Raw genomic sequence first — 25422 nt, forward strand, 5'->3', positions numbered from 1 at the left:
ACCTGCTACGTCACAATGGTCCTCTCCATGTTTAGTGCATGCAGGAAGGTCCCCTTTACCTATTAAAGATTGAGCACTCCTCCAGCTAAGTTTTTCAAGCTTCTGACAAAAGCTATCACTACACAGCAAGTCCAAATCTGGGGACTGTCAGACTAGTTGGTCACATCACACAAGAGAAACACTCTCTTTCAGAATAATGTTTGCATGAGTCAATCTGGGATTTGTTTTTTTTTTTTTTTAACAATTTAATGTAAAAGAAGAAGATATCTTTGTTTCCCTTTCACTATTTCTTGCTTAAATGGTACCTTTGTCAAAACGTCTGTGATTATACAGTGACAAGCACAATGTAAGTCCTTATAGGTACTTTTTCCTTAAAGTCACTCAGTATCTTAGAAACTTTATTTTTAGCAAAGTGCTTTTAATAAGAGGTTTTTAAAAACGAAAGTATCAAGTGCATAGGTGAGAACAATTCAGTGCTATGCTCTGCAAGCTGGCCTTGTTCCACAGTAACTCCTTCCTAAGGCCAACGCCAACTCTATCAGTCCATGCTGAGGAAACACAAGCCTATTCCGACACTGGCCTGAACCCAACATCACCATCTTCTGCCCTAAAAACAAGACCCCGCAACCCAAAGCCAAATATCAATGGGCAAATGGAGTTTGGCTCAAACACTCATTGTAGTTGACCTTATGGGCTGGGCTAGGTAAGAGTTCTGGGCCCACCTCTGCAACCCACCATCTGCGTGGTCAAGAGGAAGTCATGTGACCTGCTTCCGTCTGGGCAAAGCAGGACTGCTGGACTGGAATGATGTCTAACCTCTGTCTAGCCACAAAAACAGCTGCAAGTATGATCCACATCTTTGTATTAACTCATATGATCAAGATTTGCCTTATGTATTCATGCAGCAAATATTGGAGTGTCTTCTCTCTGCTTGATAGGATATGGGGCCTGTGCTGGGTATCATTTACACTGGTAAATAACCAACACGACCCCTCAGAGTTCACAGTCTTACCGGAGAGAGACAATAAGAAGAAAACAAACGAGGTATACGTATGAATTAAAGTGACCACACCCAGCACATGGAAGGGGAAAAACGGGGAGATTGAGGAGTCCCCATCTGATGGTTTCTACTTTTCCAATGAAGGATGAGGTGAAGTCATCAGCTGAGTGTGACTGGGGAGAGGAGGAAAGAGAGAAGATTTGAGCAAGAGAGAAAAAGTATAAAACAGTCATCTCAGAGAAGGGCGCAGGGAGCTTACAGAGACGTGTCGCCAGATGGCCAGGCAGTATTGGAAACGCTCCCAAGGTCTGAGATCAAGAATTTAAGAGGAACTCAGTCTGCTCAGTTGTGGTTTCCTCCAACGAGGCTCAGCGGCTCAGACGCGGGCAGAACAAGGCACACAGCTGGGTTCACTGGGGCAGCGGTTCTCAGCCCCAAATGAATGTTAGAACAACCAGGGAGCTTTTAAAAAAAATACGGATTCCTGGGCTCCTCCTCCAGAGACTGATTCAGTTCACCTGCAGTGGGACTCAGGAATGGATAATTTTGAAGGCTCTCCGGTGTTGTTAAAGTGCTTTAGATGATGAGTTCTGAAAAGAGAGTAGGATAGCCAAAAAGAAGCAGATGTCTGCAAGACAGTAATACCGATCGAAGAAGGAACCTAAGCTGGACAAAAAATGAAGGAAGCTGGGAGAGAATTAATGAACAGTGAGAAATTAGGGTGTTCAATTAACTACAAGGAGGCCAAGGAATGATTATAGTGGGGATTCCTTAAACAGTTAACTAAAAGGATAAAAGTCTTTGGTAGGAGCGTGGGCATTCGCATTTCAGATATTTGAAGGATTTTTAAAGTTATTTTGGTGCAGAAATCTAAGATGTGGCCATGGGAGTGGGTGGCTAACCGATGTAGAAAAAAGAAAAACACTGCAGATGAGAAGGTCAGGGAACTGAGAGGCCAGGATGTGGTGTAGACCATCCCCCTAGATGCTGAGGTTGCCAAGAATCATCACAGCAGGGTGGAGCAGAAGACTTTGAACTAGGAATTAGGTCCACAGTGAACAGAGAGTGTGACAGGACACAAGCAGGGTCCCAGAGGCAACAGAGTTAGGGAAATCAGGCTGGGAAGGAGGGTCTCTGGGAGGCCAGAAGATCTTCATACAAATGGGCTGAGATTTGGGGTCAAATCTGTAAAAGAAGATAGGATTTATATTTCCAGTCATGGTGTCTCCCTTGCACCCCAGACTCACCCATCCAGAGGCATGCCACATATCTGTGCTGGGTATCTAATAGCCATCTCAGCTGAACAGGTCAAAAACTCAAATAACCAGATAACTCCCTTCACCCGCTCCTCCAAAACCTCCCAGCTTACTGAGTGGCACTTGTATCCTTCCTGTCACTCAGGCTGACACCATTCAGTGACCTTGACTCTTCTCTTTCTCCCATTTTCTCCATCTACTTTTTCCCACCTCTTCTGTGAACCAGCATTGTCTTTCTCTTAGAGTATTGCAACAGACTCTGAATGAGTCTCCCACTTTCACTCTTAGCCTCCTATAGTCTATTCACAACCCAGAAACCAGAGTACTTTTAAAAGCAAAGTACTTTTAAAAGCAAAGTCAGAGTGCTCCTGTAAGCAAAACCTTCCAATGACTTTCCGCCTCCCTCAGAGTAAAACCCAGAATCTACAAGGTCCTTCAAGGCCCTACACAATTTGGCCTCCTGTCAGTTTTGACCTCACCTTCTGCTACTCTCACCCTTGCTCACTCAGCTCCTGCCGCGCTAGTCTCCTCATGTTTAAGCTACACACCAGACATGCTTCCATCTCAGGACACTGGCACTTGCTTTTTTCTCTTCCTAAAATAGAGTCACGTGGCTTGCTCTACTTCATCTTCTCAGTGAGGCCTCCCCAGACCACCCTATTTAAAATTGCAGGGCTTCCCTGGTGGCACAGTGGTTAAGAACCCGCCTGCCAGTGCAGGGGATGTGGGTTTGAGACCTGGTCCAGGAGGATCCCATGTTCCGTGGAGCAACTAGGCCCGTGCACCACAACTACTGAGCCTGCACTCTAGAGCCCGCAAGCCACAACTGCTGAGCCCGTGTGCCACAACTACTGAAGCCCACGCACCTAGAGGCCGTACTCCACAACAGGAGAGGCCAACACAATGAGAGGCCCACGCACCACAGCGAAGAGTAGCCCCCTCTCACTGCAACTAGAGAAAGCCTGCGCACAGCAACAAAGACCCAATGTAACCAAAAATAAATGATAAATTAATTAATTAATAAAAATGAAATAAAATTGCAGGAGGTGGCATCAGCAACGTGGAGGACTAGAAGATCCCAACACTTGTCTCCCTCCCCAAAATAGTAAGTAAACAACTACAAACTGATGAAAAGAGCTCTGGGAAAGCTCTGGACTATAACAAAGAAGCAGCAGAAACTCTGCAGAGCTCAGAAACTGAGGATGGCCACACAGAAAACCACAGGAAGCATTTTACCTGCATCACCCCATCCCCCAGCCCAGAGCAGCCCAAATAGAGTCAAGCCAAAGAGACCTTCACCGAGTCACATTATAATCAACTCTCTAAAATCAAAAGACAATGAGAATTTTGAAAGCAGCGAAGAAAAAATGGGGTCATCAAATACAGGGGAACCCCAATAAAGCTATCGGCAGATTTCTTATCTGCAAGGACATAGTGGGATGATATATTCAAAGTGCTCAAAAGAAAAAGAAAACTGCCAAGGAAGGATACTTTACCCAGCAAAGTTATCCTTCAGAAATGAAGAAGAGACAAAGACTTTCCCAGACAAACAAAAGCTGAGGAAATTTACCACCACTAGATTTGCATTACAAGAAATGCTAAAGGGAGTTCTTCAAGCTGTTGCTAATCAGCTAATAAGGATGCTAATTAGTAACATGAAAACATATGAAAGTATAAAATTCACTAGTAAAGGTTTATATATATATAGTCAAATTCAAAATACTCTAAACCGCAATGGTAGTGTGTAAATCACTTTGAACTCTAGCATATAGGTTAAAAGACAAAAGCGTTAAAATAAATATAGCTAAAACATTTTGTTAATGGATATACAATATAAAATGATGTAAATTGTGACATCAACATCAGATGTCAGGGGGCCACGTAAATGTGTAGAATGTTTTTGTGCAATTGAAGCTAAGTTGTTATCAGTTTTAAATAAACTTATAAGTATTATAAAAACCTCATGGTAACCACAAAGGAAAAACCTATAATAGATACACGAATGATAAAGAGACAAAAATCAAAGTATATCACTATAAAAAATAATCAATTCACAAAGAAAAATAGCAAAAGAAGAAAGGAACAAAGGAACCACAAATTAACCAGAAAGCAATTTAAAAAACGGCGTAAGTCCTTAACTATCAATAATTACTCTAAATATAAATGGTTTAAATTAAAAGACATAGAGTGACTGAATGGATTAAAAAAACAAAACCCAACTATATGTTACCTAAGAGGTACTTAAGTTTTAAGGACACTCATAGGCTAGAAGTGAAAAGATGGGAAAATATATTCCATGCAAAAGGAAACCAAAATAGAGCAGAAGTAGCTACACTTAGACAAAATAGACTTTAAGTCAAAAGCTGTAATAAGAGACAAAAAGGGTCTCTTATTTATATACTGATAAAGGGATCAATTCATTAAGAAGATATAATGATTGTAAATATATATGCATCCAATATCAGGGAACTTAAATATATTAAACAATTATTAATATTTCTGAAGGCAGAAATAGTGATGTAATAATAGTAGGGGACTTCACTACTCCTCTTTCAGCAATGCATAAATCATCCTGACAGAAAATCAATATGGAAATAATGGATTTAAACTACACTTTAGGTCAAATGAACCTAACAGACATACACAGACCATTTCATGCAACAGTGGCAGAATATACATTCTTCTCAAGCACACACACAACATTCTCCAGGATAGATCATATCTTAGGTCACAAAACAAATTTCAAAAAATTAAGAAAATTGAAAGCATATCAAGTATCTTTTCCAATCACAATAGTATGAAACTAGAAATCAATATGGGGGAAAAGCTGAAAAACTCACAGATATGGGGAAATTAAACAACAAACTACTGAAAAACTAATGGGTCAAAAAAGAAATTAAAGGGGCAATCAAAAAAATATCTTGGGACAAACAAAAGGGGAAATACAACATACCAAAACTTATAGGATGCAGCAAAAGCAGTTCTAAGAGGGAAGTTTATAATGATAAACACCTACATTAAAAGAAAGATCTAAAATAAACAACCTAACCTTACATCTCTAGGAACTAGAAAAAGAAGAATAAACTGAATCTAAAGTTAACAAAAACAGGAAATAATAAAGATTAGAGCAGAAGTAAATGAAACAGAGACTAGAAAGACAATCTTTTGGCCAACAAACTAAGAGTTGTTTTTTTGAGAAGATAAACAAAATTGACAAAACTTTAGTTAGACTAAGAAAAAAGAGAGATGACTCAAATTAATAAAATTATTTTAAAAAGAAGAGACATTACAACTGATACCCGAGAAATACAAAGAACCAGAAATAATATTATGAACAAATGTCAACATTATGTTGACATATTGTCAACATATATGTCAACAAATTAAATAACTTCAAAGAAATGAATAATTCCTAGAAACATACAACTTACCAAGATTAAATCATACATATATGATGTATATGATATATATACTATATATAACTAATGAACTGTCTGAAAGAGAAATTAAGAATGCAATCTAATTTACAATAGCATCAAAAACAATAAAATATTTAGTTATAAATTTAACCAAGGAGGTGAAAGACCTGTGCACTGAAAACTATAAAACACTGATGAAAGAAATTGAAGAAGACACAAATAAATGGAAAGCTATCCCATGTTCTTGAATTGGAAGAATTAGTATTCTGGAAAGTCCATTCTATACAAAGTGATCTACAGATTCAATGCAATCCCTATCAAAATCCCAATGGTATTTTTCACAAAAATAGAAAAATTTATCCTAAAATTTGTATGGAACCCCAAAAGACCCAGATAGCCAAAGAAATCTTGAGAAAGAAGAGGAAAGCTGAAGAATTACATTTCCTGATTTAAAACTAATTCCAGAGTTACAGTAATCAACTTTGTTATAAAGCAGAAACTAACACACCATTGTAAAGCAATTATACTCCAATAAAGATGTTAAAAAAAACCAGAATGGTACTGGCATAAAAACAGGCACACAGACCAATGGAACAGAAGAGAGAGCCTGGAAAAAAAAAACCCCATATACAATCCACTAATATTTGACAAGGGTACCAAGAACACACAGGGGAAAAGGATAGTCTCTTCGATAAACGGTGCTGAGAAAACTGGATATCTGCAGGCAAAAGAATGAAGTCAGACCCCTATCTTATACCACTCACAAAAATTAACTCAAAGTGGGTTAACAACTTAAATGTAAGACCTGAAACTATAAAACTCCTGGAAGAAAACATAAAGGAAAAGCTTTTTGACATTGGTCTTGGCTATGATTTCCTGGATACGATACCAAAAGCACAGGTAACAAAAGCAAAAAAATAATACGTCAAACTAAAGAGCTTCTGCAGAGCAGAGAAAACAATAAGTTGAAAAGTCAATTTTCTGATAAGAGGTTAATATCGAAATGTATAAAGAACTCATACAACTCAATAGCAAAAAAGCAAATAATCCAATTTAAAAATAGACAAAGGACCTGGTTAGACATGTTTCCAAAGAAGACATACAAATGGCCAATATGTACATGAAAAGGTGCTTGACATCACTAATTATCAAGGAAATGCAAACCAAAACCATAATGAGGTATCACCTCATACCTGTAATAAGATGGCCACCTTTAATAAGATGGCTATTATTAAAAAGACAAGAGATAACAAATGTTGTTGTGGATATGGAGAAGAAGGAACCTTTCTACACTGTTGTTAGGAATGTAAACTGGCCCAGCCATTATGGAATATAGCATGGTAGTTCCTCAAAAAATTAAAAATAGAACTACCACATGATCTAGCAGTCCCGCTTCTGGATATATATCCAGAGGAAATGAAATCAGTATCTCAAAGAGATAACTGCACTCCCATGTTCACTGCAGCATTACACAGCCAAGATATGAAAACAACCTAAATGTCCTTCAGTGGATGAATGGATAAAGAAAATGTGAAATATATATGTGGTGGGATATTACTCGACCATAAAAAGGAAGAAAATCCTGCCATTTGTAACAACCTGGATGGACCTGGAGGGCATTATGCTAAGTGAAATAAGCCAGACAGAGACAGAGAAATACTGTAGGATATCACTTATATGTAGAATCTATTTTTTAAAAAGCCAATTTCATAGAAATAGAAAATAGAATGGTGGTTCCCAGGGGCTGGCAAGAGGGGTAAATGGGGAGATTTTGGTCAAAGGATACAAACTTTCAGTTTTAAGAAGAGTAAATTCTGAGATTCTGATGTACAGCATGGTGACTGTGGTTACTAATACAGTACTGTATACATGAAAGTTGTTGAGTGCAGAACTTAAGCATTCACACCACCACCAAAAAAAAAAAAGAGTTAATTATGTGAGGTGATAAATGTGTTAATTATCTTGAGCTTAGTAATCATTCCACAATGTATCTCAAATCATCATGCTGTACACTTTAAATGTATACAATTACATTTGTCAATTATACCTCAATAAAGTTGAAAAAAATTTTAAATAAAATTGCAACCCTTGCTGCTGACACTCCTTTTCCCATTCCCTGTTGCACTTTTCTCATCGCCCTCATCCCCAACTAATTACTGATGCTAACATTATATTACATAATGTTTGTAACAAATTATATATTAAAATTAATTATGTTTGCAGTGTGAATTCCGCCTGTTGTTAACTGCATGAGGACAGGGATTTTATCTGTTTTGTTCACTTCTCTACTTCCTGTGCTTAGAACACTGTCAGAGACATAGGAGATACTCAACACATAACTGTTAAACAGATGAGCAAATACATGAATGAGGTAACCACTCAGAGAGATGAATCAGTGTCCAGGGTTCACCCAAAGCCTGTGGGATCTGATATTTGCAGGGGTGGGGGCGGGGGATAAGGAGACTTAGGTCAACGAGCATGAGGTAGAACCAAAGTTGTGATAAAAACTTTCAGTCCTTGACTAGAGAGTGTGACTTTATTCTGCCACCCACCAGTTGGGGGAGTGACGAATATTAATGTGCACTTTCTGCTTCCATCTGCGAGGCAGACGAGGTGGGTAGGAGGTAAAAGAAATAAGGCAGGGGCTCACACAGAATTCTACTCTAAGAAAAATGCTTAAACATTTGCAAGCATAATGTTGTGCTGGGTGCTTCAGATGACAGAGAGATGGTCATGTGAATGTTATGGTTTGCTGAATAAAATGTGGTCTCAAAACATGAGTCAGAGTCCCCTAGAAAGTCTGGAATTTCTAATAATTAAGTTTCCTCAGTGCAATAGAAAAACATGATCTCATCTCTCCCTATAAGCAGCTATGTTTTCCAGGGTAACAAAGCTCCAAATTTCTCTTAAGAGGATTTTACTGGAGGAGATAAAAGAAAACTGATGCTCATCTGCATTTCCCTGCCTAATGTCATCATTATTGCTTGGTTATAATTCTTAAACAGTCTCCTCCATTCATGATTTGTTGACCTTATTTAAGCTTGCAAAAATATTTTTAAAAGTCAGAGATTCCAGGAACCAAGCCCCTTGCATGATAAAGATTCTTATTACAACTGAAATGATGTGGGTGATACCAGTTCATCCCTTGGGATTTCATGTCCCAGTGAGCAAATCCATACCTTCAATTGGCTCTTGATCTATACGAGACCAGCCGAGGTTTAAATACAGCAAAGAAGCTTCAATAGAGCCAAGGCTCAAAGACAGAAATGAAGCATTGGGCTGGCTCTTCTGGAGAGAGCGGTTTGGGGGAAGAAGAGAAAAAGAATTCTGGGTTTAGGGGTGTGTATGCGTGTGTATGTGTATAGGTGTGTATAATATAAAGTTTAATTGGGCTACTGTCTACAAAAAATACAAATGGCTTTCAGTTAAATAGCATCAATTCAATTTTAAAAATCTAAAATTAAAATGTTATGCAGTGTGTGTGTGTTTATGATTTTAGAAGCCCCTGGTAGAGGTGAACTACACCTTGAGAGGCTGGGTGAGGTAGGCAGTGATAAAGCAGGTGACGATTAAACTACTGCAGGAGCTTTCAGAGGTCCTGACAATGCAGAAAAATCTAAACTAAAGGGAGCAAAAATGAGCTAAAAAGAAAGCCTCAGGAGTAGGGGATGGAGATATGTGATTTCCTGAAAGGTAAGGGTAGATCTGTAGGGGGTGGAGATCAAGGGAAGGGCCACCAGGTGTCCATGGGCAGGTCCAGGGACCATAGGTCTAGTCAGATGCCAGGAGCAGTGAGATGAATGGTGCAGGTGGGACTGAAGCTAGACCCCCTTTAGCGAAAGATCCTGTTTGTCCAAAATTGGATTTGGAAGTGAATGAACTAGCGATAGGGTATTCATCCATGTATTCACTCATTCATACACTCAGCGAGCATCCAAGGCAGACTATTAGTTTGGTGGTCCACAGTGAGCCATTCCTCCCACCTTTGTGTAGTCCTCACATATTGATTCTGGGCTTAGCCCTGTGGCTGGCTGGGGCCAACAGGACATGTGCAATTATGACATAAGCAGAGGCTCCACTAGGTTTGTCCTCTTCCAGTGCTCTCTTGGGAGTCCTGAGCTGCCATGTAAGAAGTCCACCTACCCTGGTGGAGACATCACGTAGAGAAGGAGAGGCCCTGAGATTACAGGGAGCGAACTGAGGAGCCAGTGGAGAGGTAGAACCAAAGACCCATGCACATGGCTGCACTCAAGCCTTACTCACTGCAACAGCAGCATGTGAGTCAAGAAGACATCTTGGACATTCCAGCCTCTGCAGAGGTAAAGAGAGTAGAGACAAAACTTCGGCAGATCTTAAGAGGGTGAAATTGACATAAATGGTTGTAATCAGACGACAGACTGTGGTAGGATCTCCAAAGATGGCCCCAAAACTCCTCCCCTCCCAGTACATATATGCCCTTCCTCACATCAGGAGATAAGAGTTTATGCTTCCTCCCCTTGAATGTGGCATAGCTCTGTGATTGCTTTCACTAATAGAAGGCAGCACAAGTAACCAGGGCTCCCAAGTTCTAAGGGAATTTGCAACTCTTCCTTCCTTCTTAGAAAGCTTGATCTTGGGACACACCCTCTCAGAACCCAGCTCCTACACTCTAAAAGCTCAAGCCAAACGAAGAGGACACCTAGAAGAGAATGGTGGGAATAGGGCCAAAGGTCAGAGCTCAGCTCCCAACTGACAGTCAGCAACTGCCAGCATCGTAAGTAAGTCATCTCAGAAGTTCCAGCCTCAACAGCCCCCAAATGACTGCAGCTCCCTCCAACAACAGGAGACGCAGAAGTGCCATCTGGCTGATCTCAGTCAACCCTGAGAACTGGGATAGATAATAGTTGGTGTTATTTTAAGCGACTAGATTGTGGGGTGGTTTGTTACGTAGTTTTGTGTTTCCAAAATCATGGCAGATAGTAATCTTTGGGATTTAGGAATGGGAATTTTGAATTCCTGAGAATTCTTGAAAATTCCTGAAATTATAAGCTATTTTTAATACTTCAAATATTCTTTATAATTTTATTCATTATTATGGATAGTTTAAAAAGTTTTAATAAATAAGAAACACTAAATTGAGTCGTATTTTCAAAGAGCTATAGCCTACAGAGAATATTCAAACAGTGGAAAATGCCAGCAAACAGTCTTGGGTGATATTCAAATAAATGTAATACTTAGATCTCCTAGCAAGCACTAACAAAATCATGGGTCTAAATAGCCAATTTAAGGGCTTATTTTGCTTCTAACACGTTATTCCTCGGAGCATCACTCACAGGATATGTATAAAATATACTGTGCATATAAACCTATTCATATGTATTTTATTTTCAAGAAGGATTCACCATTAGAAATAGAGCCACAAACCCACATTATGACCACAGCATGGCTAATTAGACTGTGACCAATTCTTTCCTATCTGTCCCTGTCCCAGTTCCCATAAGTGTTGATCTTTTTTTTTTGCAGTACGCGGGCCTCTCACCGCTGTGGCCTCTCCCGTTGCAGAGCATGGGCTCTGGATGCGCAGGCTCAGTGGCCATGGCCCACAGGCCCAGCCGCTCCACGGCATGTGGGATCTTCCCGGACTGGGGCACGAACCCGCGTCCCCTGCATCGGCAGGCGGACTCCCAACCACTGCGCCACCAGGGAAGCCCACGGTGTTGATCTTTATATTTGACTCCAAGTATGACTGTTTTCTGCTTTTGCTTTCTACTTGACATCAGTGGATTCCTTAGAACCAGTAATAGTCTCTAGGTTGTGTTAATTCTTAAAAAAGTATGTTATTTTCTCCAATTTTCCTGATTTTATGACTGATTTTTCTTGGGATACATGATTCAGAAAAACATGTAAAGTTTCCAAGAAATGACAAGAAAGAAATTCCACATGGAAACACTAGCAGTAAGAGATAACAATGTCCATATTGAGCCTGAGTTTCCAAGAACTCAAACTGGTAACAAAACAAACATGGTTTCTACAGTCACGGAGCTCACAGATGAGCACTGAACAATGAACACCGAACAAATGAGCAGAGACATAACTATATGATCACAAACAACCATGGGTTCCACAACCACAACCAATGCCATTGCCCAAGTGAAGATGGGAAGCTGACAAAAGTAGATTCTATACAGACAATCTTGAGGAGAAGCCCCAGATCTTTGTACCAGAGCAGGGACTACAAAGTTACGGGCGGGTGGGAACAAAGTGAACTCAGCTGAGAAGGCATTTTGGTCTAGGAGCCATTAGAAGGGCCATTCACCGTGAAGAACATCAATACGGCCACCACCCTCCACCAACTGGAGCCAGTGTTTCGAGGCTACTGCAGCAGCCTTCCTACAGGGTGAAGGGTCTACTCGGTAAAGTGCTACAGGGAATCCCATTTTTTCAGTATCACTATATTTCCTTACAATTTACACCTTTTTTTCAAACCATTCCTTTTTCTTTATAGATATAATGCACTATCACAATTAATGCTACATTTCCTGTGATTTGTGGTCATTTCTCGTAAATTCTCAACAAATATCTCAGTTGATTCTAGTAATCAGAAGGAAAGACAAAGTTTCTTAAATAGGCTTCCAGCAAGCATATAACACCTTCCTTAGACATGCCCTGTTCACCAAGTTCACCACTCAAAGAGATGATTCGTTCCACCACTTGGATGCCTCCTGAGTTAATGACCCACCTGACAATAAAGATGGCACCTCTGTAACCCAACACCTGAGGACTTGGGAATGTTCTATCATGTGAACCCTTCTAGGCATTTGCTGTGGGTTTAATTATGTCTAAGTATAAAGTGTGATAAGAAAACGACCCGGTTAATTTAAGAGTTCCATCCGTTTACACTTTCTGATTACTTACAAAAATCCTCTTACACCACCAGGCAATTTCCCATAGGCAGAGGACAGATTTAGTAGTGACCAGAGCAGGACTTAATGCCATGGAACAAACTATTCCAGCCAGCTTCAATCATTCCTGTCACTAAGCCTTGCTCTCCCCTTGTAAAATGCTGCATGATACCCATGAGTAATCACCACTTAGGATTAATTGTGAGATTCCCCAAGATGTAAGTTGAATTGATGTGAGGAGAATGAACAAGAGGAAGAGAAGGAAATGGACAAAGAGAATTAAGGTGGTGGATTTTTTTTTTCCAACAATGGCTAGGGAATCTGACGCAATTAACACTTGCATGTTTTGAGATGTTAGCCTGGCTCTGTGAAATCATCTCAAAGATCTGACACAGCTAATGAAAATACCTTAAGTTTATACAATGAGTTGCTTTCCAAGAATGCCACATAATTCACAGCTGACCCTCAGAAGATCTGACACAGCTAATGAAAATACCTTAAGTTTATATGATGAATTGCTTTCCAAGAATGCCATGTAATTCACAGCTGACCCTCAGAACATCTCAGTATGGCAGAGGAAGGGGACAGAGAAACGAGTTGGTAACTAAGGAGCTTGCCCGAGGACACACAGGCAACAACACCAGAGGTTTGCTCTCCAGCTCATATTTCATGATCTTCAGTGCCAAGTGCAATCCTCCCAGTAAACAGCTCCCCCCGAAAAAGTGACTTAGAATAATGAATCAATTCACTCCTTCGCTTACCTCCAAATAATCCCATGCGCTTGGGGCTTAGAGAGTCCCCTTCCCTGCCTCTCCTGACCCTGCCCCGGAACATTAACCGTGATCAGAGGCTAACCTGAGAGTGAACTTGGGGGAAAGTTTAGGGGAGTCAGTTTATTTGGGATTTAACCAGATGAATTTCAATCTCAGTTAGACATCTAGGAACACAGTGATTTGATTCTCACACCTCATAAGTTGAATGGAATGAATTTTGATCTACCTACCTCTTCCTGGTAAAAGACGGGTGAAGGTGGGCAAAGGGGTTTCCAGTATTGCTGGCATGAATGTCTCTCAGGGAAAGCCACACAGAGCCTGGTTCTGAACACCTAAGTGCAAGTAGGGATGGAATAGTTGGATGGATTGGCCCACACAACATCTTTGATGGGGCCAGAAGGGAAATGGCACACTCAGGCCTATTCTAAACCTGTCCATCCCTTGGGATATCATAGGCTAATACAAGTTATGTGCAAATGCATAAAAAGGAAGTGTTGGCTTCCATTAAGTGTCTTATCTTCCCTCAAGGGACTCTTCCCTTTCCCACACTTCCTACACTTGGGCTCTTCAGTTCAACCAAGCCAATCTATTAGCTGCTCCTCTACAAGATACTGCTTTGTTTTTCTAAGCAAGCCACGTCACAGACATCCCCCCTCCCAGGACCAACTACATAATTTGTAGGGCCCATAGCAAAGGTGAAATATGGGACCCCTTGCTCAAAACTCATTAAGAATTTAACATGCTAACTGCAGAGCAGTAAAGCAAGCAAGGGGCCCTTCTAAGTTTAGGGCCATGTGTGACTGTCTAGGTCGTGTGCCCACGAAGCTGGCCCTACTGCCTCCTCCTCCATTAGAGATAAGAATGTGCTCCCAGCAAGCTTTTTCAGATAAATCCAATCTCCATTCAACCAGAACCCATGAATTGATATGCTGATCTTTGTATTTATGTATTTTCTTACCAACAGGACTATAAAACCCTCTTTAAAAATAACCCTATTTAAAAATAACCCTGCCTTGGGACTTCCCTGGTGGCACAGTGGTTAAGAATCCACCTGCCAATGCAGGAGACATGGGTTCGAGCCCTGGTCCGGGAAGATCCCATATGCTGTGGAGCAACAAAGCCCATGAGCCACAACTACGGAGCCTGCACTCTAGAGCCTGTGAGCCACAACTACTGAAGCCCACGCGCCTAGAGCCCGTGCTCCACAACAAGAGAAGCCACCGCAGTGAGAAGCCCGCGCACCACAACAAAGAGCAGCCCCCGCTCATCACAACTAGAGAAAAGCCTGTGTGCAACAACGAAGACCCAACGCAGCCAAAAATAAATAAATAAATTTATTTATTTTAAAAGTAAATAAATAAATAACCCTGCCTTTTTATTTTTAAGCCCTCAATAGTACCTAGCGCAATGCTTTGTATATAGTAGGTGTCAGTGATGACTGTTTTCTAAAGAAAACTTCAGAACAATCCTGAGCTACCCTCTGCCTCAGTAAGGTTTCTGTGCTTGGCTCCAAATCAAGTGGCAACACCACTCCTGCTTAGCAAGTGGCATCATATAAGCTGGGATCTTCAGGAGAGCTCCAGCAAAGGTTAAGGCCATGGGAGGAGGGCATGTTGCAAAGTATACCTGCACCTGGACTCCACTTAATAGGTCTGTAGAAAGAATGGTCCCTGCCAGGAAGCCAAATATTCGAGCTTGTTTGAACCTGGACTCCAGAGCTGTAGCAGAAAGAGGCAGGCATGGGGTCAGTAAACTGACAATATGGTTCCTCAGAGACACTGGGGGTTGCAGGGTGGGAGGGGGGATATGTCCCCGAAGTGTTTCACTTTTAAGCCTACATTCATTCTTGTGGTCATGGGCTATAACTTTCCCACTGAACTGAATGGCCAGGTCTCATCAGGGCGTATGTTTATACACTGATGTCAATCATTTCTTTTTTGTGTCCCTTGCTTGCTGCAGTCCACAGAATGGAGGTGATTCTTACTCCCTGCTCTATTGATGTTGGTTATTTTTATGACATTATTTTCTCTCATGCTTTGATACCTATCAAGTTCTCAAATCTGCAGTGAGCAGGGGGTTATCCCAGAATCAAAGCACAGAGCTGGTAACTTAGAAGAATGTTGATGGGAGCTGATACAGGTTATTTAAAGAGATTTGCCACCATCCATCATTCTTAGAATTTCTGACAATGATGTCCTTGTATCCAACAGCACCCTTTGTAGAAAGATAGCCAAATGCTTTGCAAATGCTGACTCATTCATCCTCCATCATGAGTGAGTTCCATGTTAACTCCTTCTGTCTCTGTTTGGCCTTAAGAAAAGCAATTAGAGAGAAACCTCATTTTTTGGGTCACACCTCTCTGGCATCCTCCATCATCCAATATGCAAATGAGAGCCAGGAACCTCTGAACGGCCGAAATAGATGCACCAAAGCCCTTACACTCTGTTCATAGAGGAAGCCGTCCCTTGGAAGCTTATTATTCTTACTTTAAACACTGCTAAGCTTGAGTATCTGGTTTCACAGCCCACAAAAGACAAAGTACTATAATGGTAGGAGGGAGAAGAAGGTGCAAGCAGGCAAAGTGACAGCAGAGATGAAAACACAAAATAGAGTCCTGGGGGTAAGGGGCAGTTTCTCATCTCCCAGAGTCTCATGCATGCCCACCCCTGCAGACACACTATGCTTTCCCCATTCAGGCGATATACTTTCACGGCCACCTACACATGCTGGGCTCAGTACCTGAGATGCCCTTTCCTAGGGTCTCTGGTCATCAACCACCTACTCATCCTTCAAGACCCAAGCCAAATATTCCCTCCTATGTGAGACCTTCCCATCACATTCGCCCACCTGTGCCACTGAATTAAATGTAGATCATAATGTATGTGTCTGCTTCCCTGGCCAAACTCAGCAGTTCCCGACAGCAGTGATTATTTTGCATATATCTTTGTATCCACACTGCCTCAAACATGGTAAGTGCTCCATAAATATTCGCTCAAAGAAAGAAGGAATTACCTATGGAAGTAGACAGAGTAAAAGAATACAGCAAACACAAGTCCCAGGGATTATCGCCCTGAAATACAGCATCTAGACTGAATGACAACCACACTGATTACAATAAATTATTTAGCAAAGGTTGAGATATGTTCCGTATCCTTTGTGTTGAAAGGCAAGTAAGTGTGTAGCATATCTTTGGAAAGATGTTGATAGTAACTATAGAAAAATCATTTACTTGAAACACCTCACCTGAGTTAATATTTAATAGGTGGGAAGCTACTATCAATATTATTTACTCAGTGTTTGAACCAAAAGGAATTGATATTTTTTAAGACAGGAACTTTGGCCCCTAGCTTCAAGCTTTCCTTCCCCCTTGGCCTAGCAAAGACTGGGTAGGAAGCATCTTGTCACCTCCCAGAGGTAGACTGCAGGTGCATCCCTTGTTCAAGTAATGGAAACAAGACGAGCTGACGTCAAAATGTAGCCATCCAGACAGGCGGCAACTGCAAACAAGAGGAAGTTTTCTGCTCCCAAGGTGAGGAGATTCTGTTCTCTTTCTTCTTTTGGCACAATTTTCTTTACTGTTCAGGCCTATGAAAGTAGATGGTGCTATCGAAATATTTGTTAATAACCATAATACTTGTCCAAACAAGCTATTTATGTTCTGCTTTTCAAAAAGTAAGCTGGAGAGGTAGGGTTGAGAGACGCATGTGAATACACCTGCTGCTTCATCCCTTAACATTTAACTGCACAGGATGACACACTTAAAATCCAACCCTAACCATGCCAGGAAGTAACAGCAAATAATAAAATAACAAATTCAGTATCTTTAGGGGAGGTGACAAAGCCCAAGCTATAACCATAGAAAGGCATCACCTTTTCACTGACCGCGTGACTTCAACTCAGTCACCTCCAGTTCTGTACCTTCACCTCTTGACCCTGATTTCCAGAGCCCAGGAGCAGGGGGGATGAGCTGAGCGGAGAGAGTGGCCACGCAGGGCCAGGGAAGCAGCACATCTGGCAACGTCCCCAGCACACCGTTCCCATCCTCAACGACTTTCAAGGTTAACACCCTTCTTTTCAAAGTCACAGCCATGGGCAGATTCATGGCAGCTCTGCAAAGCACACTCCCATTCTGAAAACCTGCCCACCGCCACCACTTTAAAAGGAAGGAATACGTTCATCTCTAGTACGTTGTTAGAACCAAAGAACATCATGCCGGGCTGCAGCAAAGCCAAGGCAGCTGACTGCATCTATAAGAAAGAGCACCTAGACGCCCAGTTTCAGGGAAACAGCTGAAATGGTGAGAAGGAGAGGGGCTGGGGCATCTTAACAGGGTCAGAATGAGACCCAGACACCCCACGGATGCTCCCCATTCACCCACAGTTACCAACCCAATGTGATCCCAAGGAGGGGCCTGGACAACTGGTACTGGCAGTGCTGGGCAAAGGCATTTAGAGTGTGCTATTATGATGGCCCTTCCCCAAATCCTCTAAAAGTAAGGAAAATAATACTTTAGTAAAGAATAAAAAATGCAATGATCAAAACCTTTTCACTCTAATACTATGACCAGGAAACCAGAAAGACAAGAAGAACAGGGAAGTCGTCCACAATCCCCACCTTTACACTGTTGCCTGAAAAAATATGGAATAAGAATATTCTATCAAGTGTAGTTCATGTAGTAGCAGATGGTGAGCAATGAATAAATGTCCCTGAAACAAGGGGGTGGAATTCATAGGCTAGCTCTCTAGATGTTCACTGGTCTCTTTTCCTAGGAACTGGCTGATACTTGCTAGCAGGAGTGTCTTAAAACAGTAGAATTGGGCTTCCCTGGTGACGCAGTGGTTGAGAGTCTGCCTGCCGATTCAGGGGACACGGGTTCGTGCCCCGGTCCAGGAAGATCCCACATCCCACATGCCGCGGTGCGGCTGGGCCCGTGAGCCATGGCCGCTGAGCCTGCGCGTCCAGAGCCTGTGCTCCGCAACGGGAGAGGCCACAACAGTGAGAGGCCCGCGTACTGCAAAAAAAACCAGTAGAATTGGAGAGGTTTAGTTTTTGTTTGTTACATTTGAAAGGAAGCTTAGAGTTCATCTAGTCCGAAGGCCCACTGTGCAGATCAGCGGGGAAGTTGCTCTCAGACGCCATGCCCCAGGCTCCACCGTGGCCCACGTTCCCATGCAACAGGCTCCCATCTGGGTTTGGCCAATGGGAAGCACTGCTTGGACGCTAGAAGGCAGGAGGAAGGGAAAGGCTGGAGTCCTATTCCTCACTTGCCATGTCAGCTGGAGGTCCCTGGCAGAGGCTGCATCTCCTCTGAGGCTCCAGCCCAGACAGCACCTCTCTCCACGGCCCCAGTTCCCTCAGGGAAGTCCCGACATGGGTTTAGCACTGGCCTGAGTGGCCCCAGTTTCCAGGCCCTGAAACACCAGCTTTTCCCTTTGTCCCTCCAGTCCTAGGGGTGATGTTTACTTTTCATTCTAATCTCTGATTGCCTTGTTGGCCAAGGTTACCGATTCCCTGGATGAAATGCCCCCCGGTCTAGACTAGCTAGAGTCGTTTCTTGCTCCCTGGCTCCACCTTGACTGGTATGCATAATATCTCAATCCTCTCCACAATATTTCTCCCAGGTATCTTTCTAAGCTTTACTTAAATGCTTCCAAAGACTTGGAACTCATTATCTCACAAAGCTTCCTAGTCCTAACAGATTGGGGTAGAAATTCTTCCTTATGCTGCCAAAGTATGTCTCCCAGTTACCTTTAGCCCTAAGCTCCATAGGCGGGTCCCTTTAAGCACTCTGCATCACCGTAGCCCACCCCACAGGTGTCCTCCCAGGCAAAGGCAAGGCTGAGGCTGAGTTTGTGATAGGATTTGAGGGGCGATTAGAAGGTCCTTATGAAATTCCACCACTTCTGATTCATCTTTTAAGGTTAAAACACTGACACCTCGAAGTGTCCACTTTATAAAAATACCACGTTAGCAAGAAAATGCATGAAGTTGCTATCATTTAAAAAACGTTTCGTAGGAATTTATTCTACTTATTTCCTTAAAACTGTTAGTTGAAAGCTGGGTCCTTTGGAAACAGTGTCTTGATGAAATAAGGGCTGGAAGAGCAGTAATTTGGGGGCAGCCAGGAGTCCTGGCCTAGGAAAGTGACCCAGGCTGGGCCTCTAAGCTGCCAAAGGGAAGCAAAGTCAGGGAAATAGAGAACAGAGAAAGCAGAGGGGAGGGACGCTTCCAAACAGCCTTGTCTGAGGCTGGTCCTGTGCCTCCTTGCCTCTGCCTCTCTTCCAGACCTTCTTCCCTCTACATTTGGGCAGACTGTAGCTTCAGAGCCATACTCACTGTCACTCTAACAAATAAAAAGAAGGAAAATGCCAATAAAATTATTATTTGCATTTACATGTGTGGTTCCTGCAAGCTTTCTCGTATTTCTTTGGTAAGCACGGCAGGACGTTAAAAGTGCAGCTCAAGAAGGTATTTTATCCAGCTGACCTCTTCCCAGAAAGTAAACAGATAATAAAATAAATCTAATCAGCATTCCTTTTCCCTTAGCTGAAATTAAATTTTACTCATCATGGGTAAGTGGCTAATTACATGTTTAGTGTAAAGAAAATTCCGAGGACATTCCCATATTTACTTTCTTCTTGTGTCAATAGATGAGAGGATATTGGCATTCCGATGGAGGTGGGAACAGCTGGTTGCTGATGCCAACTTACGTTTTACGGCCTGAATTCAGAGCAAGACAAAGCAAACAGTAGAGACCTGGAATTAAATTGCCTTCAACCTCAAATCCAGGCAATCTGCCCATTGATTTGCAGCAAGTACAAGTGCTGATGAAACGGCTTTCCAAACAGCTTGATCCCTGGGATCCAGAGTGAAAAAAAAAAAATTCTTGAGTGATTACTATGCATTAGGCATTTTTTATGTTGATTCTTCATTGCAACCCCAGGAGGTAAGTAATATTTTTATACTCATTTTGCAGTGATGGAAACCAAAATTTGAAAGGCTAAATAGCATCCCCAAGGTCAATCAGCCGGTGAGCGAGCACCGAAATCTGACATCGAAGGCCATACCTTTAACTGTGGCACTGCCTTTGCGGCCGAGTGGGTTCCTTTCCTGACATTTCACAGCTACCGTATTCTCACATCAAGGGAACCCAAGCATTCTGAGGTCTTATATCCGTAATGAAAGGTTCCCTCAAAGAAAACTCAAAATGGTAAGCTTAATCACAGCACCGGTCATCCCTCACCTGCTTGATCTTTCTTGTTTGGCCCTGTCCCAAGAAAACGTCTGGCTCCAAAGCCACCCTTTGGGTGACAGACCTCCCATATGGTGGCTTGCTTCTCAGTGCTATGTCACTCCGCTAAGCTTTCCAATCTGGAAGCCACAGTTGTATCCAGCACACTGGCAGACAGAGCACTTTCTGCAAAGTGTTTAGAGAATGAAGCAGACTGTACAATTCACAGGCTTGTTAATGAGAGCTGTATGTTTAATTCCCCAAGCTCTGAGCAAGACCCGGGGGTATTCCTTTTTAACTCAGGAAAAACATAAATGCAAATAATTCCGTACAAACAGAACCGTCCTGAATCAGTAATGCTCAAATGAGCCTAAGCATAATCATTCCGGCTCCTGATCATTACTAATCGAAGCTTATGTTTACGTCATTACACTATAACACGCTCCAAACAAATGTGCTCCATCTCTGAAGAAGGTACTTTTGTCATCTTTTCTTTTTCTGAGTTTTATACATCCTAAGTCATTGTCAGCATCCTACCAGGCTTTCAATTCAATTCATTTTCTTTCTTTTTTTTTTTTTTTTTGTGGTATGCGGGCCTCTCACCGCTGTGGCCTCTCCCGTTGCGGAGCACAGGCTCCGGACGCACAGGCTCAGCGGCCATGGCTCATGGGCCCAGCCGCTCCGCGGCATGTGGGATCTTCCCGGTCCGGTGCACGAACCCGTGTCCCCTGAATCAGTAGGCGGACTCTCAACCACTGCGCCACCAGGGAAGCCCCATTTTCTTTCATAACTGCTTTTGAATTTTATCTGGAGACATAGTTAAATAAAATCTGCTTAAACCTAAAGACCTGAAATTTGTCACATGGAAATTCTAGATAATAAATAAAAAGAAACAAGTCAAATCACACCTTCTGGGTAATGCCTGCAAACAAGGAAGTATTTCCCCTCCATTATGAAAAGTTCATCACTAAAAATATTGCTCAGCTATAAATGATCTCATCGAAACACCCCCCCAAATAGTTTCTCTTAGATTTGCCATAGAAGACAGGATGTGATACTTTGTTTATGTTGACCTGGGAGATAGAAGAGCTAATTTAGAGGATACTAAAGACCATAACAAAAGTCATCAACTTGTGATGGTACCAAACCCTCCCTGAAGAACAAGTAAGCTGATTCCCTCCTTGTTATGTTTCTGAAGTCCAACCCGGGATACAGGAATAAAAGGTGTCCCCACCTGAATTCAGACTGAAAGAAAACAATAGCTGGGTCTCATCAAAAATTATATTCTTATGAATGACTCACTCCGAGGGGAGAAGCTGGGTGGTGTGGGTACTGTTTTTGGTACCTAGCCAAACTGCAGCTGCAACCTCAGAGATTCCACCACAATATCTTTTACATCACGCTGCCTGAGCTCACAAAATCTGGTATAGAAATGCAGGCGCAGGGGAGACAGTCCACAAGTGTCAGCCTTCCTGTGGATCTCTGTCCTCACACTGCAAGGACTCTTCCCTCATCCCTACTGGCACCTGTTCTTGCCTATAAACTAGTATGCAAAAATCCACGATTCCTTCCCAAAAGGCAGAAGGTGGCCTTTTGAGTTTCTTTCATTTGTGTAAATCAGTTATGATTTAGTGGAAGCATAGGTTATTCTCTACTAGTCTTTCCTGGCTCACAGGCCACCTCCTTATCCATTCTACTCTGCCCCCTCTGTCTGAATTTGGGTTGGCACACCTGCTCCTCCCCCACGTCCAATTTCTCCATTTCCTCCCCTTCCCTCTCTCTCCTTGAGTTCCCCATCTGAACAAAGACAACAAGTTGTCTTATTGCTTAGTATTTCTTGGAACTCTCATGCCCTTTTAAAAACTTCCATTGTTCAGGGGCTTCCCTGGTGGCGCAGTGGTTGAGAGTCCGCCTGCCGATGCAGGGGACACGGGTTCGTGCCCCGGTCCGGGAAGATTCCACATGCCGCGGAGCGGCTGGGCCCGTGAGCCGTGAGCCGTGGCCGCTGAGCCTGTGCGTCCGGAGCCTGTGCTCCACAACGGGAGAGGCCCGCGTACCGCAAAAAAAAAAACCTTCCATTATTCAGTATTTGCAAATTTTGCAAGATATATTTGGGAAAGCCAGTGTTCTATTTCCAATACTGCCCCTGATTTTAAATATGTACCGGGGTGCTCCAGCATCTAGCAGAAATGAATCCCTCAACACAAGAATTATAGGTTCCCAAGCCCTAGGAACTGATAATGGGTTGACAAATCAAATTACAGTCATTTCTCCTATAACAATGAATACGTTTTCCTAACTCTCTTCATATTATGGAATTTCATGCAATAAAAATAAAATATAGCAGATGCTATTAGTGCTTCAACCATATACCTGCACCCTCATCGCTTTATAGCATGTGGACTAGACTTATCACAACCTGTTCACATGACTGCATTCCTTTGGCTGAGGTCTCTCTGGGCTCTGAAGCCCTCTTTGCCTGTCTGCATGGAGGACTAGGAATGCTGGGGAATTAATGCCTCCCAGCAGCAGCTCTAACCAATTTCTAACAGGAGTTGGGGTATTAGTGTCCCAGGTCCCTTGCCCCTCAGGTGGCATAAATCAGGAGTGCATGTTCCTGGAAATCCTTAGGTTTCCACAGAAGGATTAAGTTCCAGCTGCCACAGCTGTAACTGGCCTCACACACCCTTTGTTGGCTTTCTCCTCCTGTCTCATTTCCTCCACTTCCTTCCAGCATTTCCTTCTCCTCTCAATTAAACTACTTGCACTTGAGTTCCTGTCTTAGGGTCTTCTTCTGGTGCCCCCAGAAGAAGACACAGGGCTATGGAACAATGGGGCTGGGGCAGACACCCCAAACCTTTTCTGTTTTCTAAGTAATATACTACAAAGTAGAAAAACAGGAAGAAGGAAAATCAATAGCCCTATTAAAATGTCACCACAGTTGTAAACATCTTGAATTCTTAATAAATTAAAGAAAATAACGTAGGATTTGGCACATTAGCTTGACAAATAGCATGAATTTTGTTTCGTGGAAGTAGGTGTGTGAAATGTTGTGGCTTCTGAATTATGAAGAAGAGGTGGAAGAGATGACATCCTAATTTTTAGGATGAAATGCTGTGACACCAGAGATGGATAGCTATGGCTCATCATTCTATATGTTTTGCTTCTACTGCAACTTAAATTAGAAATCCAGGTTTTAGTTTTTTGCCAGTTTCCTCTTTTCATTACACAAAGTTCTAGTCTGCTGTGTTGGGCATTAAGTCATCATCTTCAGTTCACTGGAGGTGCTTCTAAAACCGACTTAAAGTAGCTGATAACTGACAAACAAGTTATGTTAGGAGTGAGAATTTAATATAGGAGACTGATTAAAACTCTGGGGCAACTTCAGGAAGCACCTGCCACTCCTGGGGAGATGGAAAAAGACAAAGAAATGAAGCAGAGCCCAGGAGGAGCATCACATGACCAAACAGACTTCTGGGAAGAGGTTTCTCTGGCACACAGACTTTCCGGGGTAAACTCAGAAGAGTCCCTGGGAAACCAGCATGGCTGGTCATCCTAAAGGAAGTAGTGGCACCTGGCTGGGGGTATGCCTCAGGCACTTAGAGGAGGGACGCCACAGAGCTGGAACTCAGATCTCTGATCAGGAGGAAGCTGCCAGCTGGCACTCTGAGCTGGTAAAATCGGTCAGGTTCCAGGAGTGCAGGAAAAGACCGGAAACTGGAACCAAGCGCTGCTCCTCCAGGTTCAAGGTTCTCCCTCTAGCACCTTCATGGACACATCCCATCAAGAAGCAGCTGCCAAAGGGTGAAGTAGAAACATGGTTTCCTTCACAAAGCAGAGCATACGGGGTGGGTCTGGAATGAGAGCAACAGCTTAACAACCAGCACAGCCACCACGAGGTCCATGATGTGCTCAGCTCACCTTTCAACTTTCTTTTTCTCTCTCTCGCTAGCACTGTCTCTGATGAGGACTCCTTTAGACCTACTACCTACTCTCTCATTCTTATATATTTTAAAGCATTTCATTATTTTCAGTTTCTCCTAAATACGTAAGATCTTTCTTTTTTGCTCATCACTGGAATTTTTATAACAAGAACTCTTATTCATGTTTCGATTGCCGTATTAAACAATTTTTATCAACAAAACATGCAAGCTCAGGAGAATGGCATGATACACACTCACGGGAAAATGTACAAATGGGAACTGGGGCACTAGAGAGAGGGTGAGGTGTGTGTTGTGTATTGTGTGTTCCTCTGTGGGTTATTATAACCACCTGCATGGCATTTTCACTGTCAACTGGTGTTTCTTGGTAGTGTAGAGCTTAGTTACCTCGTGACAAAAAAAAATCTCATTTGAGCGAAGCTGACTTCGCATTTTGGTGATTCCACCCCCATGTGAAGGGGAATAAAATCACCAAAAGAACCAATTCATGCATTAGAGATGACATTTTAGCAGAAGGGTTGGTGTGAGGGCCAGGGCCACCTCCTAGGCCTGAAGTGGAGAATGAAAGGACTCCTTGCCTCATCCTACTTGGAGCTTCTCCCTGTGTCTTGCTGGGAACAGCTTTAGAGTCTCTCATCTCTCCCATTTACCTACATAAGCACTAAGACAATGTATCTCAGGATTTCCTTGAATACATCTTATGCATCTTTGTTTACTAACTCTGAGTAGATATGTAGGATTCACACATTGGGACTGTTGCATCTGTATTTCCCAGGAATTCTCAGAATACTTCAGCCACAAATACAGCCCCATCAGGTTAGCAAAATCAAGAATTCACGACCCAAGCAACACTGCCATGTGCCTGAACTCCCCACCTCAACCTGCCTGTGCTTCTACGCCTGCAGCCCACCTACTTCCCAG

The sequence above is a fragment of the Globicephala melas genome, chromosome 14 (assembly GCF_963455315.2).
Source record: "Globicephala melas chromosome 14, mGloMel1.2, whole genome shotgun sequence".
Lineage (NCBI taxonomy): Eukaryota > Metazoa > Chordata > Mammalia > Artiodactyla > Delphinidae > Globicephala > Globicephala melas.